General features: G+C 42.7%; 1 long non-coding RNA gene across 1 annotated transcript in view; it reads left to right on the plus strand.

Moving 5' to 3' along the window:
* Window positions 1-17,071, plus strand: part of LOC133128129 (uncharacterized) — a 54,941-nt gene that overhangs the window by 22,197 nt on the left and 15,673 nt on the right. The window contains exon 2 of the long non-coding RNA XR_009708723.1: window positions 8,310-8,367. This is a non-coding gene — a long non-coding RNA (uncharacterized LOC133128129). The remainder of the gene's footprint in view (window positions 1-8,309; window positions 8,368-17,071) is intronic.

Here is a 17,071-nt window from a genome sequence, read left to right on the forward strand (position 1 = left end):
TGTTTCAACCATTTCTTTTCAGCCACAAAACTTTCTCACTGTTGTGTGAAGACTGTCGAAAGTTGTTTCTGGTTTGGAACCATAATGTAGCAGTCCTGTCATAAATTAACTGTCACACAGCATAGGCTACTTAGGTTCAGGAACCAAATGAGACATTTCATAGCAGAGTTCTTGCTTAATTTTTCTATACCAGTGGAAGTGTTGGATCATTGAAAATCTGGCCTTTTATTCTCTTAACTGGAATTCATTTCCCAAAGAAATTCTGACATTAATACTTTTTAGGCACTGAAAGGTGATGATCATATTCTGCTGTTTACATAGAATTGAAGGCAGCTGTTGGAGCTTGACGGCCTACATGGCATTAGATTCCGCATTTGTTCTGGAATTTGCCATGCTTAATTACGGCTATTGACACAGTTCTATTCTTTGTTTGTTTGGGCATACAATATGTGCAAAGTATTTAATAAATTGTGTGTACAATTGTCTTGATGTGCCCTAAGCGCTTTCCCTCAGGTTCTTTTTGAGACACTTTCCCCTGTAAAAGCTGCAATTATTTCAACTTTCAAAGAGAACATGCTTGTTAAAATGATAATTGTGGTAATTTTCCAGTGGTAAAAGTGAATGGCTTTTATCTTTTTCACTTGGTGTCTGCAGTTTAGCAGGTATAGACAGCAAGAGAACTGTAGCATATAACAGACAGAGAAAAAGGAGCTACTTTTAACAAAATGCTTCACTTTGTGAAAAATGCAGTGCTTGTCTGCTGTCCATCAAAGAAAAGAGCTCTTCCTCCTACAGTCCAGACTTGAGTTCATCCTGGAATTACTTGCTCACAGAAATGGAAAAATGGTCACTTGAAAGCTTAAATTCCATGAGCTTGTTTTAAGAAATGGTCCCTTCTGTCTACCTCTTGCACCAATAAACCTGCTGGTTTTATCTGCAGAAGAGGAGGACTCTAATAAACATCATGTTTATGTCCTCCAGAGAGCTCTTACATGATGTTTATATCACGGGAGGACATTGAGAAAAGAGAGGAAAGTTCCAATAAACAAGGAGGTTAGTTCCATGAGTGGATAGCTCTAATAAACCTGCTGGTTATATACATAGCTTCCATAAGAGGCAAATTCAGATACGCTTTGTTATTTCCACTAGATAATAGATCTGTAATAAACATGGTTATTATATCCACAGGAGAATAGAGCTCTAATGGACATGGTGCTTATATTCACAAGAGAAGGAAGCTTGAATGATGCTTTTGACCAGCATTACCTCTCTGTGATGTTTGCATCGGAGGTGATGCAAAGTCATTTTAAGTATGTTTTGACCTTTGTTGAGGTGAGACAACAGAGGAATAGCTCTATACTGACTGGCGTCTAGGCGTTGCATTCAGGCTTGTTATAGGGTGATACTATTGTGAGGTTGGCAACATGAGGCCCATATTTGCATGCCTACAGTTCACCATGGGCGCTCTTCACCAGCAATTTCAGGAAATGGCCCTGTCCCTCTCTCACTGGGTGCGTCCCAATGCTCAAAAAAATGTATCCTCTTTTCCTTCACTCATCTCCTCCTCCTATTTGGAAATATGGGGGGAGGAGACAGGTGGAGGGAGGAGTATTGAAACATACCCAATGTCTCATTTCCACCCTCCTTCCTTCAATGAAAGGCTCCCCACCAAAGTAACAGCAGTGATACTTTTTACCACTGAAGGGCGAAAGACCAGTCTCTCTGTGGTCAAAGCCCTTGAGTTGACTGTTCAACTCTTCTCACCAAAACCTCTGAGAGACTCATTTTGCATTTTACGCAATGGGAAAAGGTATGGGAGTGATCCATTCTAAGGTAGTTGTAATTAAAATGTCCATCTTTGAGGGTAAGAAAGAATGAAAAGATAAGAGGCAGGAGCCCGCTGGGACTGAATTAAAGGCCAGGACAAAGAATGTTCCATGGGGGAGAACATACTTCAAATAAATATGTAAATACAGGTCAAATACGTAATTGTTTTGGATTCAAATACTTTTCTTTGCTCGATTGAACCCATGCACTTGAGCCAACCAGGAGGACCAGAAGGTAAGGTTTGCATTCTTTGAGAGTATTCCATAGGTTCCAATACACCAGCCAAGCTCAGTAAAGTGTAAAAAATGTACCTGAATCCAAAACAATTTCTTATTTCAGCCACATCTGCTACTCTTAGCCACCTTATGACCTTCACAGGGTTATCATAACACTACTAGGCCTCTTACTTCAGCCTTGTAGCCTACATCATAGCTTGTCATACCATTGAGTTTTATGGAGGTTTACAGATTGTTTCTCCTCTGATTCCGGATGAAGATGTTCTCATCTCTGGTGTGGAGGCCCTGGGAGTGGGAAATGGGAGTGGGTGGGAAGTGGGGGGGGGGTCCTAGAATTCAAACCGTGTGTTTAGATTAGAGCTCCCCCAACCCTGGGTATCCAGGCGGGACTCTGTGTGTATGTAGCCAATTTGTTCCAGTTATGCGTTAATTATACTTGATTGAGGTGTTAATTGCGTCTGCGTCTGGGTTCTTTGTGTTCAATCATTCGATAAGTTGTGAATGAACTTTGCTGTCGGAGGTGTGTTCGTACTACTAAAACGGTAATGCGGTTCATTCATCATCTCCCTTCTCAACAGTCCTTCAACAAATACTTAAAATTAGCAGTTTTAAAGGGGCTGAATGAAAGAGGATAGCTTATTGAGAGCCCCCATGAGTGCTATGGCAGGTTCAGGGCATGGTGAAAACCCTATGGGGTGAAGGTGAGATGGTGGTGGCGGACAGCACAGAGGTGTGAGGTCATGCATATCATTCAGACAGCCTGGTTGGAAGGTGGTTGCGAGGTCATTTATATTGTTTGGGCAGATGGTGGACGTGACTGTTTTGGGTCGACCTCGACAGGACCTCGACAAAAATAAAATGCAGAGTGGGTTGTGGGTTGTGGCCAAGTGCAAAAATATCATTTTTCTCTGCGCACACAGTAATGAAAGTTAGATATTAGCCTTCTTCCTACTGTTATATACAGTAGATTAAATGCATCAGAATTTACAGGCATTTTACAGGAGATATGTCTAAGATTTTTCTCTCCAATGCAAAAATAACAATGCATCTGTCTCTCTTGAGTCCGTCTACCCACATGGTTGACTGTTGTTTGGACTGATTCATTTGACACTTCAGCTTTTTATTCATGTGTATCATTTATAAAGTGTTAACACAACTTAAAATGGATGAATATTTTGACTGTTGTATAAACGCGTTCGAAACCCAATTTAAACCAAACCGTACTTTCAAATTTTGAGATGCGTCATCTCGGCTCAAACAAATAGAAAATGTATTACGGTATTTATATGCTAAGCAGATGCTCTTGTTCAGGGCAAGAAGCATTGCATATGATTTTACATCTTAACATATTCCCAAATATACCGCTGGTGATCTTCACTGGAGCCAGAGAGGGGGAAGTAAGCAGTGTAATGACACTGTGACAGCCATGGTTTTATCCAGTGTCCCTCAGGCTCATGACTAAGAACCTTTATCCTTTCTCATTTCCACCTTTGCCTCGACCATAAAGATATTAATGTCCTGGCCGTCCCCTCTACTCTGAATACCGATCATCTGCGGTAAATTAAATCTGGGTCCATCTGAATTAGAATGCAGTTCCTGTGCCAATCCCTCCATCCCTCTCTCAAGGTTTCCAAACGACAGGCAGAATGGAGTGAAGCAGGAAGAGGGAGGGAGCAGCTGAAGCCCACCCTTGCGGTGGGTTTGTGGGGGGTTAGGAGCGCTGGGGATGGTGTTGTGCGCATTAGGGAGAGGGGCCTCCTAACCCAGAGGTCCCCCCGAGAAACCCAGGTACACAATAGAGAGGAAGAGAATATTAACATCGACCATTCCTGTCCTTTCACACCTTAGGGACTGAAAGAACCTTTTCAGTTTGGTGTATTGCTCTCACTTGAACCTGCACTGTATTAGCATCCAGTGAAGAGCCACTGTGAGTTTCCTGCTGAAAAAAACAGTCAACCAGCTCCGACAAGCTACCAGCACTAGCTGGTTGACCAGCTCATAGCCAGTTAGACCAGCATTATGACCAGGTTGCTCAATTTTCAAGCTGGCATGGCTGGATTTACAGCAGGGTACGGGTCTGCTAAGGTGTTACTGTTCTTTGTTTTTTTCTTCCAGAGAGTTAGAGTCATGAATTGTGCCATGTAGAGATCACTTCTGTAGCTTTGAACCTTGAGAAGCTTGAAAAAATCTGCCTGAAAAATTACATCCAGCCACTTGGATGAAAGCGTAATCGGTCAAGTTAAATTTCATGTAATGCTCTTAACAAAGGTGCTGTCACAGTATGCCGCAGGGAATATTTCGAGATCTAGTCGAGCACATAAGCTGAAAAATCTATGCTGTCAGTGGCAATATTAAAGACACAATAAAAACAGTGGGCACACATGTGACTCATGGGTTGCGTGTCCAACCATAGTGCTTGCCCTTCATGCAGTGACACACACTGCAGGGACGTGTCTTCAAACATGATTGGTCGCTCCGATTAAATGAAAAGGTGGACAGGTTATTAAAAACTGGTTAAAAAAATTGACCTTCACCTGCATATGACTGAGCATGACTCATCCCTCACCAGGCAGTTGAGTCTTTGCCGTCTGTCAGAGATTCTCAGAGAAAGTTTAGAAAAGGATTGTTTTTTGCCTTTGAGCCGTGACTTTGTGGGTGTGAAATCTGGAAAGCAGATTCACCCTGTGCTCGGTTTAAATGTTAACATCCTCTTAAAATGGCAAGGGCTTTCCAGCAATAAAGGAACCGTGAATTTCTTTTTTCTGGTCACTTCTAGTGAAGACAAGCTAATAATGCTGTTTATTGGGCCGTAAGAATTTATCTTATTATTATTTGACCTTTAACTTTCATGAATATGGTTGAACTCGGCAGGGAATTTTCCCCTGCTAGAGCAGTGCAGCATGACTGGTGTGTAATGATAAATTAACTGTTGATTAAGATGGCACAGTAGTCGATACTCCTTTGTGAAAACTGTGAGATTTATCGACAATGCGCCATATTCTGATGGTCATAAGACATGTCTCTTGTGTATGTAAATATAATGCTGATTGATGACCTGGAGAAAAAATGACAATCACACGGAACATGGCAAAACCCACAGAACAGCAGTCTTAAACTTCCCACCACTTTTTGCTTCATATCCGGTTATTTTCTCGATTTGGTCGATTGATTTGTGTCTCAAGGACAAAGATGATGGGAGACTGGGGCTTCGCAAACTGCTAATTAAGCAGAGCTACTGTATGTGATCACAATTTTGAACAAATGACCCCATTACATCAGTGAGAAAAGGCTTTTTGATTGGTTCATATGATCCAGTGACTGCCAGAACATGGTAGCTCCACTATTTAGGGGGTCAATGAAGCCCCACTTTCCTATCCAGAGAGCATTATCTGTCAAACACAGACTTTTGTGATTCATTAAAGGATTCAATAAAGGAAGATGTTGACATCTCTCAGAACATCCAACATGTGAGTCACAAAACAAAATCCAAACTATAAAAATCACGGGGAAAAAACACCTACTCAAATGTATTTTTGAAACAGTTGGTGAGATGAGGTATATTTCATCTGATGTGATCTGTGTAGATTAAAATGTTAGTGAACGTTAATTTTTGTGCTCGGTTGAATTACCATTGGTGATTCTGCCCATCCACAAGTGGTTTGTTTGAGAGATGCACAATCACAATCAAGTCTGTGTAACAACAATTTATTTTATTTGTATTTTGTGTGCTTTTTTATAGACCATTACTCCTAATATTGTAGCTGTGTTTGCTGTTGCATGTTACTAAATGTGAGCCAAACAGACAAATTCCTTGCTTGTACAAACATACCTGGCTACTAAATCTGATTCTGATAATACTAATACGAATGATAATTCTAGCTAATATGAATAAAATTGAGTCATATTAAGCAATGCAGTGCTCACACGGCATTGTCTAGTTCCAGAGCAGCTTTGACATCTCAGTCACAGTGCTATTAGTGCCACTGGGGAAATTTGGAAATTTATGGCTAATAGCTTCTTTATTACTATTACAGGCTGGTGAACAACTGTATGTTAATGTACATCCAATTTACGAATATGATATTCTTTGGAAATGTATTTGTTAGCTCTATGAAGACAAAACTAATTGGGTTTATTCTTGGGTCAACATGAAATTTCCGCAGAATAGCGGTGACATTTTCCAATATTGGGGTGACTATTCTGTGTCTCATTTACAGTTATCAATGACCACGTCTAATAATGAAAACTCGACAGGAGAATTAACAAGCAACACCATTGCATGCAAACTCAACCACTTGAACAAAATCCTCTATGCGATTTGATTAAAGCGGTATTTATTTGATTTAAAAACAGAGGCAGATTTTATTATTCACCACCACCACATTTGCCATTTATTGTTCCAATTATCATTCACAGTGGCATACAAATGTCAATCAAAAGCCATGCCGCCCAAGTACATCCACGTTTTCTGTTTTCAAGGCCTACTGAGAACTGATCGAATCACAGGCCACTAATTTTAATTGTCACAAGCTCCAGATGGAGAAGGGCAACTAGATGTCTGAGTGAAATCCTTTTTCGAAAATTTTGCATTTGCAGTCAGCCAGTCTAATGACTATGTTCTTTGACCTCAAATTGCATGAGTCTTTCCTAGTAGCTTCAGCTAAATGCAGAAAACAGTGCCATTCAAATACCTCATGACTAGCAATCTCATAGCTAACCTCATAGCTAGTAGTACATCTAGCTAATAGGTCTGGAAGAAGCTGCATCTCATATAACGGAGACTCATTGTGTTCCGAACCGAACACAGGGAAGTGGCCGCTTCTGCCAGAAGTTAACATTCGTTCAATGGTAGTTTTTATCCTAAGGAATGTGGTTTATAATTATAGTTGCTTATTTGCTATCCCAGACATTAAAACACTTGGATTATTGTGAATTGGACCAATAATTATAGAGAAAACAACAAATAACTACACAATGTCCCTGCGTTCGGTCACGAAGCACTGAAGCACTACTACCACCAACACTTTTGGTGGGCCGTATAAGCCTGCCTGGTTCGTAGTCTCTCGTTAGCAACAGCACCATTAGCATGTCAATATGCTGGAATGGATAGCATATGTGACTCGTTTCAAGTTTGTATGAAAACAGAAGGAATTAGACTTTACACACATAAAAAAACAAAGCTTTTCTGGAAGTAATTTCTCATTTATTCATCTACAGTGATAAAACGTGGATACCATATTTATGATTAGCTGTAATAAATTTAAATTAGGAGTAGTATAAGTGTAAGTGTAGTAAATCTGTCACTCCTAGGGTCCTACTCCTGGGTCAACCTCAGTGTCAGTGCAAGCCTGCAAGTGTCACTGTGCAAAATTGCTTAAGCAGACTGCAGAGAAAAACCGCCCACGAGGCTGCGATAAAGAAAATGATTGAGAGCCGAAACATGGATCTGTATCCATGGGCGTGGCTTCTGATTGACATCTGTATGCCGTTGCAATGAATGATAAATGGAGTGATAAATGGTGGTGATGAATGATAAAAGGTGGCTGTTTTTTCAATCGAATTAACATCGCTTTAATCAAATCGGATACGATCTTTTATGAATTCATGTGTTGAGTTTGCACGGGATGTGGTGGTTTGTTAATTCATATGTTGAGGTTTCATAATATACAATGTGGCCTTTTGTTCATTCATGAGTTTCAATATTAGACGTGGTCAATTGGAAATGAGGCATGTAATAGCTATCATACTTCAGTGGCCCCTTTGGATTGGTAATTGGATAATTATTCATTTAAGATGATCTTTAGAACTACTGAAGGACTGACAATCTCTTTGCTACTGTGGCTAGGATACATTTAGTGCTTAAAGACAGATCGCAGCCTCCCCTCTCTAACATGGTAATGTTTACAGAGCATTCATTGTGGCTGATACTTGGTCAACCACTCGTTCCAGTATGTAGTGGTCTACATACATTAAGAAACAGAGAGTGATGGCCTCACTTTCTCAGATGGTAGTACACAGCTTAGCAGCATTGTTAAGATGGTACACAAAGTTAAGACCTGAATCAAAGATCAGATTAGCTTTGCAGACTTCTGTGTTCTTAATGTCCACCTCTCTATGATCTGTTATTGTTAATAATTTTGGTCTTGATTTTGGTCTTATTCTTATTTTAATCTAGGCGTTGTATGGACATCCAGGTTTTTCACCCTTTTGATAGCTTGTTTCTACATTTGTTTGCTTTCCTTTCAGGTGAAACAGACGGCTAAGGGACCTGACCGAGGACCTGTCATAAAACTCTAACGTCCCTGTAAGTGCTGCTTACAAGTACTGCTTGAGTCATTTTATTCATTCATTTCTTTAAACTGTACTGCTTTGGGAAGTCTCTGTTGTATTGCCACCACAGGCTGAAAATCATTCCCTAATGGCTGTCAGTGAGGTACACTTTCCCACCGAGCAGATGGTGAAGCTCCCGGATGTGTGCTGACAGAAATGGGTCTGAGCCTTCCATGGGACCAATGCTGCCTTTTCCAGTAGAGAACAACCAGCTAAGTGTGTATGAGTGTCGCAGCCTCAGTGTAGTGTGCTGTAACTCCATATTAAATCTGCATTAGTGTTACAGGCTGAACTTCAAATTAGATCTGCATTAGTGTATGAGTTCAGTGTACTGTATATGGTCTGTATATGTAAGACAGGCTGCGCTCCAGTGTGGGTCTGTATATGTGAGACAGGCTGGGTCCAGTATGGGTCTGTATATCTGTGACAGGCTGAGCTGCAGTGTGGGTCTGTGTATGTGAAGTCCGGCTTAGCTGCAGTGTGGGTCTGTATATGTGAGACAGGCTGAGCTCCAGAGTGGGTCTGTATATGTGAGACAGGCTGGGTCCAGTGTGGGTCTGTATATCTGTGACAGGCTGAGCTGCAGTGTGGGTCTGTGTATGTGAGACGGGCTTAGCTGCAGTGTGGGTCTGTATATGTGAGACAGGCTGAGCTCCAGAGTGGGTCTGTATATGTGAGACAGGATGGGTCCAGTGTGGGTCTGTATATCTGTGACAGGCTGGGTCCAGTGTGGGTCTGTATATCTGTGACAGGCTGAGCTGCAGTGTGGGTCTGTGTATGTGAGACAGGCTTAGCTGCAGTGTGGGTCTGTATATGTGAGACAGTCTGGGTCCAGTGTGGGTCTGTATATGTGAGAAAGGCTGGGTCCAGTGTGGGTCTGTATATGTGAGAAAGGCTGGGTCCAGTGTGGGTCTGTAGATGTGAGACAGGCTGGGTCCAGTGTGGGTCTGTATATGTGAGACAGGCTGGGTCCAGCCCCAGTGTGGGTTATGCGTGTCGGGAATCCTGAAGAATTTTTTTTTTTTTCGATTGGATTCTTTCTGCATGTTTGGGTTCCTTGTGAACATCAGAGGTGGGAGGCAAAAGGGCCTTTTATTCTGTGCCTCTTTTGTTGCTGAAGGCTGGAGCTCCAGGAATGATCCCTACATACGCTCCAGTCCTGCTGTCTCACAGTTCTGCAGTCTACCAACCGATTTCTCCCAATAACATTTTGAAACATTGGGTAGGCGACCCTTCGCTCTTCAGAAAATTGGCAGACACACTACTCTCCAGAAAACCTTCTGCCCCCTCCTGCCTCCCTCCCTCTCTTTCTCTCTCTCCCTTCTCTCTTTCTCTCTCCCTCTCTCTTTCTCCCCCCTCTCTCTCTCACTCTCTGACCCTCTCTTTCGCTCACTCTCTCCCCCCTCTCTCCCTCTCTCACTCTTCCCTCTCTCTTTCTCTCTCCCTCTCCTTCTCCCTCTCTCCCTTCTCTCTTTCTCTCTCACTCTCTGACCCTCTTTTTCTCTCACTCTCTCCCTCCTCTCCCTCTCTCACTCTCCCCCCACTCTCCATCTCTCTCCCTCTCTTTCTCTCTCTCTCACTCTCCCCGTCTCTCTCTCTCTCCCCCTCTCTCACTCTCTCACCCTCCCTCTCCCTCTCTCACTCTCTCACCCTCCCTCTCTCACTCTCTCACTCTCTCCCCCTCACTTTCTCGCTCTCTCCCCCTTCTCTTTCTCAGTCTCTCCCCCCTCTCTCTCCCTCTCTCACTCTCTCACCCCCCTCTCTCCCTCTCTCTCTCTCTCCCTCCCTCCGCCCTCATGTTTTTAGATTAACACTTGTGTTGTGAAGTGATTGCGGAGAGCGTCAAGCGGGCTGGTGGAGCCGGGGAAGATGAGTGTGGGGGCGGGAGACAGAGAGAGAGGGGCGTGCCCTGGGATGGGGGGGGGGTAGCAATGGGCATGGGCATATGTTAATGTGCTGTCCTAATTTTCAAAAGTTAGCACGAACAAAAGGGACGGTTGTGGAAAATGCCAGCGTAACAATGGCTGTTTGTGTGGCCGACCTCTTCAGCGCTTCAATGGGGCTTTTCACAATGCGATGCTACAAATCTGTGGGGGTGGGGCCAAGTTTGTGGAGCACTAAATCACTTTCCTTAAATTACTCTGATTCACTTTCCATAAATCACTCTGATTCACTTTCCTTAAATCACCCATAACTGGAGTATCAACACTTTCATTTTCCTCAGTCCAATGAAATGTATGCATTACAGTAATTATACTATTGTCATTTCATCAGTGCTTTTTAACTACTTCAATGTACCGTGAAAAGGAACATATGTGAGTTATGTGAGCAGTAGGGGCATCCCAGACCAGCCAGTATAAGTACAACGTCAATAAAGCGTTAAATTACATTACAATTATTTAACAGAAGCTTTTATTCAAAGCAATGTACAATAAGTGCATACCGAAGGTCATTGGAGCAACTACAGAACAGATACAATCGGATGAGGTACAATTCACATAAAGTATCAGTTGTCTACAACCATGAACATGAAGTTGACATGGTAAGCATATGCATGCTCTTGCCAGGTTATATATATTTTTTCAGGGACTTTATAGTGTTGGCGGGCAAGACCATCTCTGTGTATCTCTTTGTTAATCAGATGGCAGTGGTGGTGGTGATGTGTTCAGATAAGGATTATGTAAATAGAAAGGTGCAGGTTTGTTTAAAATTTCAGGTGCTGGACACTTGAAGAAGGCACTCGGTGCAATAATAACCCAGTAACAAAACAAACGCACAAATGAACTTCCCTGGATTTCTTTAGATGAACTATGTTCGCATAGACCCGTGTGCAATGGGGGTAGGTGTGTTATGAGCATTCGTATCGCAGCCCTTGCAATGCACACAGCATAGTAGGAGATATTATTGTCTTGCTGAGATAGACCACAGTCTCCTGGGGACTAAGGGAACAGAAAGGGAGTTGATTGTGCCCTCGTTCTAGGAGTGACATCACTCTTTGTAGTCAATTTTTCCATGCTCATTCAAGCTTCCGAACTGCTGCTGAAGGACACTCCGCGATAGAAAGCCAGATAAAGGATCTGCGCATTTTGCCTCCATTGGAGTCTGCGGTTACAAACATTATACATAATACTTGTGTCTGGAAGGTGAATTAATTCCTTTGGACTCATGTAAGGCAAGGTTCAATCCATTAACCCTGGCCTTCTTCCGAAACGTCTGTCAAATACGAATGTGTGTTTGTATGTGTGTGCCTGTATGGACTGTATGTAAAAATGTGCATCACGGCACTTAAGCACAACTGATTTTTCGTGCAATGGACCATTTTTCGACTGGCCAATTGACCAATTGCTTGAGTGCCTCCACTCCCTGTAATGCTACTAAACAGAAATTCTATCGACTGGACAAGCCCAACAAATAGTCCGTAATGTTGATAACTGATGAAAACAACAAAAAGCAATTTGCGAATCCATTCATGCGTAACAAAGTACGTAAATGGCTCTTTTTGAAACATTCAATTTTTCTGTCAGAGAACACCCCCTCGCTCACCCCCAGTTTAATTACCTGTGGCTGCAGAGTAATTACAATACATTTCTTTCATTGTGTCACAGAGATTTAAGGAATGTCTCCCATAAGCAGTTCAGTTATTTGTGAGTTGGAAGATGCATATTAATTAATACATAATTTTTCTCCAGGTTATTGTCTTGGAGAGCTGGGCTCTTGTGCGTTATATCAGTCTACCTCCCCCTGCTTTGAGCCCACACTCCATCAACCTCAAACACTAAAATTTTTCTCATTCCTGAAAAAATCTGTGAATTATTCATTGCATGTTCATTCGGATGGTGTGCATCTGCACTATTTTTTATTAAAAAAATGTTTTACAGTGTAAACTGCATAAATGCAAGAGGAAATTCAGCAGGAAAAGACATTATATAACACCATAGCGTTATTATAATGAACATAGGGCTGTATTACATTATCATATGAGCAGGTAATTGCAAAGGGTGCACAATTTCTGTGGAAAAAAATGACCAATGTCCTTTGAGTCTCTTCTCATTAATACAGCGTTCTGAAGTCTGGCCAGGAATGGGATTGGCTGTCTTAATTGTGTCTGTGTGTGCTTGAATGAGCTCCATCTTCTTTCATCTTGATTGTGTGAATCAGCCAATTACTGAGCCCCTTCACTGGGGATTTGACAAACTCATGCAGAGGTGTACAGCAGCGGGTTTCAAAGGTCTGTAGGCTGAGAGCTATGCAGCCTGGCTCATTGTAAGAGCAGTTGGGACTAGTGATTGTTTGGGGTGTTTAGGGTGTTTAGGGTGCGATTGGAGAGATGCATGATGTTCCATGACCGGACAAAGCAAGCTGGTGTAGACAATTGCAAGCTCCTCAACTGGGGCATGGAATTAGCTTGGACTTCTCTGTGCATTGTTACTGGACCTGTTCTGTGTCTGATCTCTATGGTGGTGGTGGACAGTTGGGCTCCACCTGTCAGTATTTGGCTAGGATATTGGGCTCCAGTTCTTAGTGTTTGTGAACCAATGTGGGGTGTTTTGCTGCTCTTATGGGTATATCTCTTAAGTGGGAGTTGGATTCTCCTCTCGATTCCAACCCCAGGTTAATAAGGTTTTGCACAATAAAAACAACACTGTCGCTTCAACCAAAACAGTCTTATTACCTTTGTGTTTATTTAAGGAGTAAAAATAAGCAGTGAAAGTTGCCAGGTAATTACTGTGTTCTTGAAAAGTAGTGCGTCTCGTCTGAGGGGAAGAAAGCTAATCTATTTTTGAAACCCTGTTTGTCTCATGTGTGTCAGGATCCGAGTTGCACATGAATAAACCTATGAATCCTTGATTCCATTAATATTTTGGCAGCTGTGATGCAACTCTGCATAGCTGATAATAACATGACGTACAGAGGCTTTCTGTACTGTATAAAGGGAACATTTCTGAATTTTTGTCCCTTAATCATGGATGGCAGTTGTGTTAATTGGGCACAATTAACTTTGTATGGCCCAAGTGTGGGCATTATATGCTGTGGGAATATTTTGGGATGGAAACCTTTTTAATCTGTGACCATTGTGGAAGGCTTTGTGTCACCCCATCGTCCCTTGTGTGCAGTATTGAAGCTAAGAGGCATTTGTGTTCGAATTTGATGTCTTAATATGTCAGAATCGCTTTTGTTCCTGTTTGACCAGAGCCACATTACAAATGATTTTTTAAACTCTAAACTAGCCCAGATGTTGAGGAGCTCCCTGACTATGGAGAGAAAAGGATGTGGGGAAAGGTGACTGTCCTCATACCAACTCGCCGGATCATCTGTCCACAGTGCCTCATTCACACATGAATGTGCCGTTTCCGTTGACCTAATAGTCTCCATTGACATCAATTGATCTGTCTGTCATCGATTTGTCTACGCTGGTTGTACACAACAGACTTGGGTTGAATTGTAATTGTTTTGGAATATCGTTTTCAAATATTTTTCTGCGCTTTACTGAACTTGGTGATCCCAGTAACTGCCTGGTGTATTGGAACCTATGAAATGCTCTTAAAAAGTGCATGCCTCGCCTTCTGGTCCTCTTGGTTGGCTGAATTACACCTGGCAAGATCAATCAAGCATTAAAAAGTATTTGAATCGAAAACAATGATGTATTTGACCCAGGTCTGGTGCACAAGCCTGTACTTACAATGGAATTATGCTTGCCTTATCTTGGTGAAAAAAAACATAATCTTGCCTGATGGAGTTTCTTAGATGATCATGTGCTCCAGGGTGAAATTAAAGGCTGGTTTTCCTGTCCAAATCTTGTAATTCTATGATGCGTTCAGACGTGACTACCAAGTTTGGAATGTATATTTTTCACACAATGAGTCTAGACACTGTTTTCAACACTGTGTATTCAGCAATGCTTTAAAAGGTGATCCGCCTTGCCTTGGGTGCAGGCTGAAACCACAGACTTTACCACAAGTCACACACTCCTGGTTGGAGGTGTGGCCTAGTGTGGGTAATCCTGGGGCTGTGTTTCCAATTGCTTATTTTTCACCTCCTATCTCCTTGTTCTTTGTCTCATCTGGAAATCGAGGTCCACCATCTTTCAGGGAATTCCAACCCGTTAAATTTTCCTTATAAGAGCTAGAAGCTACAAGTTAGGAGGCTAACAGGAAACATGAGCACATCCTTTGCAGAAGTTTTTTTTTTTGGAATGCGTGACATATAAATGATTGACCTGTGGATCCACCTCTACCCATCTGGCACGCATATGTGACATCTGTAACTGACGTTGAAGAAGCAGCATGTTGAACATTGAATTCATGTTTTCTTGATTTCACTTCCTTTTCTCACCTCTTTTTCTTGCATCTCTAGACGGGTGGAGCTAGGAACAAGAAAAGGAGCAAGGAAAGAAATAAGGAGGGGAAAAATAAGTGATTGAAAAGCGCCGCTGGAGTGTACAGTGTCTACAGCTGACGCTTCCCTTACATCATTCCCACACTGGAAGTGGCCTGGTCCTGTTGTGCTTACTGTTGTTAGCCTCCTGGTTACTCATTGCTCTCAGCAGATAAATAGACCGCACTGGCCAGGGTCCAGGCAGCTGGCCTGCCTACCCTGGTCTGAGTGTTTAAACGGTTGTCTGATAAACAGCTCAGTGACAGCCTCCATAGCCCAGAAATACTGAGGATGGGAGAGGAGAGAGAGACTGGATTCCATCAATCAGTCTGTAGTACTGGGCTACTACAGTGCTGTTCTCTACATACTGCTGGACACTGAGCCTCTATTATTTCTGCTAATGTGTGCCGGCTTTCTGCAGAATCCAGGGCTGGACTACAGCGAAGGCCCACAACAGCCCGTTAATGGCTAACGTTTACCGTTTCACAGCTCGCTCGTAGCGTAGTTCGGCAAAACTGTTCCAGACAGCTTGTTATATGAACTTGTACATACTGTTGCGAGGGTATAGGACCACTTCAGCGCTTCCCCTAATATGACGCCCCTTCCCCCAGTCATCTGTTCTGCATTTGGGTCAGATGGGGTGCGTCCTGATGCCCCTTCTGTGGTGGGAAGTTTACAGGCATAAATTGTAGAGGGCTTTGGGCAGGCGTCGTTCCAGAACCTTCTCAACCCGGTCCCACAGGGGATTGCAAACATGTGGTATACTGTATGGGACGAACACAGCGGAGGCGTAAACTAAGCTCTTTTCATTGGTCACGTTGCTCTATTCTAATTGTACATAATGTGCTACTGCAGCTTGCCAGGTGTAGTCGCTGTCTCTCTCGCTCTGGCAAAAGGGTATGCTGAATTCACAGCATTTTATCCAAAGGTTGGCCAAATTTGGGGGTGTTCCTAAAGGTTGAGGAATGTACTGTGGACTCTGTAAGGCATTTCAGGGTGCTTTATCGAAAGGAGAAGGGAAGACAAAGAATTAAGAAAGCTGGCTTTTTTTTTGCTTCACTTCGGTTTTAACGGTCGTTTGATTTAGGCTCTGACTGAATAATCGAATTGCCTAGTAAAGCAAAACTACTTGGAATTCTTGCAGCACACACTGGAATCACTGATTTTCATTTTGTTGTGTCTCGCAGGTGTAAAATGAGGCGAGAGACATTTGGTTGCTTCATCTGCTGGCAGTTATGGCATACCTTTCTTCTGTATCATTGTAATCTTGTTGAAGGCTACAGATATCAATATCTCTTTCTCCATCTCTCTTACAGTCACACACAAACTCTGGCACTAACCTGGCTTCAATGTCTCATTAATTAGGGGATTCATGTGGTTCATTAAAAACTTGAGAAAAAATAAATATCACTCCCTCAAACTGTCTGTCGCCTTTCGTAGTCCAACCTGGTTTAGCCCTTAGGAAACACTCATTTAATAGAGAAGATCTGAAATTTATATTTCAGAAATATAGATTTTATGTATTGGCCTTAACAGAAAACAAGCAAAAAAGAGAGTACTTTTATCTTTCCAAAGTCCAGCTTGTTTTCCATTATAGAGTTGGCATTGGTCCAGATATTTGACTCCTGGCCAGAATTAAAATGGGGGATTTGCTTTGTTTTCCTAGCAAATGACATGCCACGATAAAGGGATTTGATAGCAGCTTCAAGAAAATCCTGGTCTTTGGCTCCAAACCAAGTCCTTGCATCCAAAAAGCCGGGAATTACATGTTACGATCTGCATCTCTGCCACTCTGTTAATTATACTGTCTTGCTATTTTGGGAATTGAGCCTTCTTGTTGCTGTGTCAGTGTTGCTAGGGCGTAAATGTTAATGAGGCAGCGGTTGTCGAGGGGTACCAAGCTGCATGATTACAAACGCCCGTTTAGCGTTTAATGTTGGGGAGCTATTAGCGATTGTTGGCGTGTGGGCGGTGGCGGACAAACTGTGCCTCATTGGTACGGTCTGAGCTAATGTCGCACTGCAAGCCCACACAGGCATACAGGGTGGAGAAGCTTGTTCTACACCTGTCTCAGCTACGGTGACCCAGCACTTCATAAAATGCTCTGTCAACCAGAGTACCCAGGGAGGTGCTTGTCGGGAGTTCTCTCTGGGTGCCTTCCTACCAACCATTTCTTTGGGGAAGAGAGGTGTGTGCTTCTCTGTATGAGGGAGGGTGCAGCCCTGGATGAGCGGGGAAAATTCTGGAGACGACTCGCTAGAGTAGGGATCAGCAACTGCTGGTTTTCTACCCTACATTTAGCT

This window comes from Conger conger, chromosome 5 (genome assembly GCF_963514075.1).
Source record: "Conger conger chromosome 5, fConCon1.1, whole genome shotgun sequence".
Taxonomy (NCBI): Eukaryota; Metazoa; Chordata; class Actinopteri; order Anguilliformes; family Congridae; genus Conger; species Conger conger.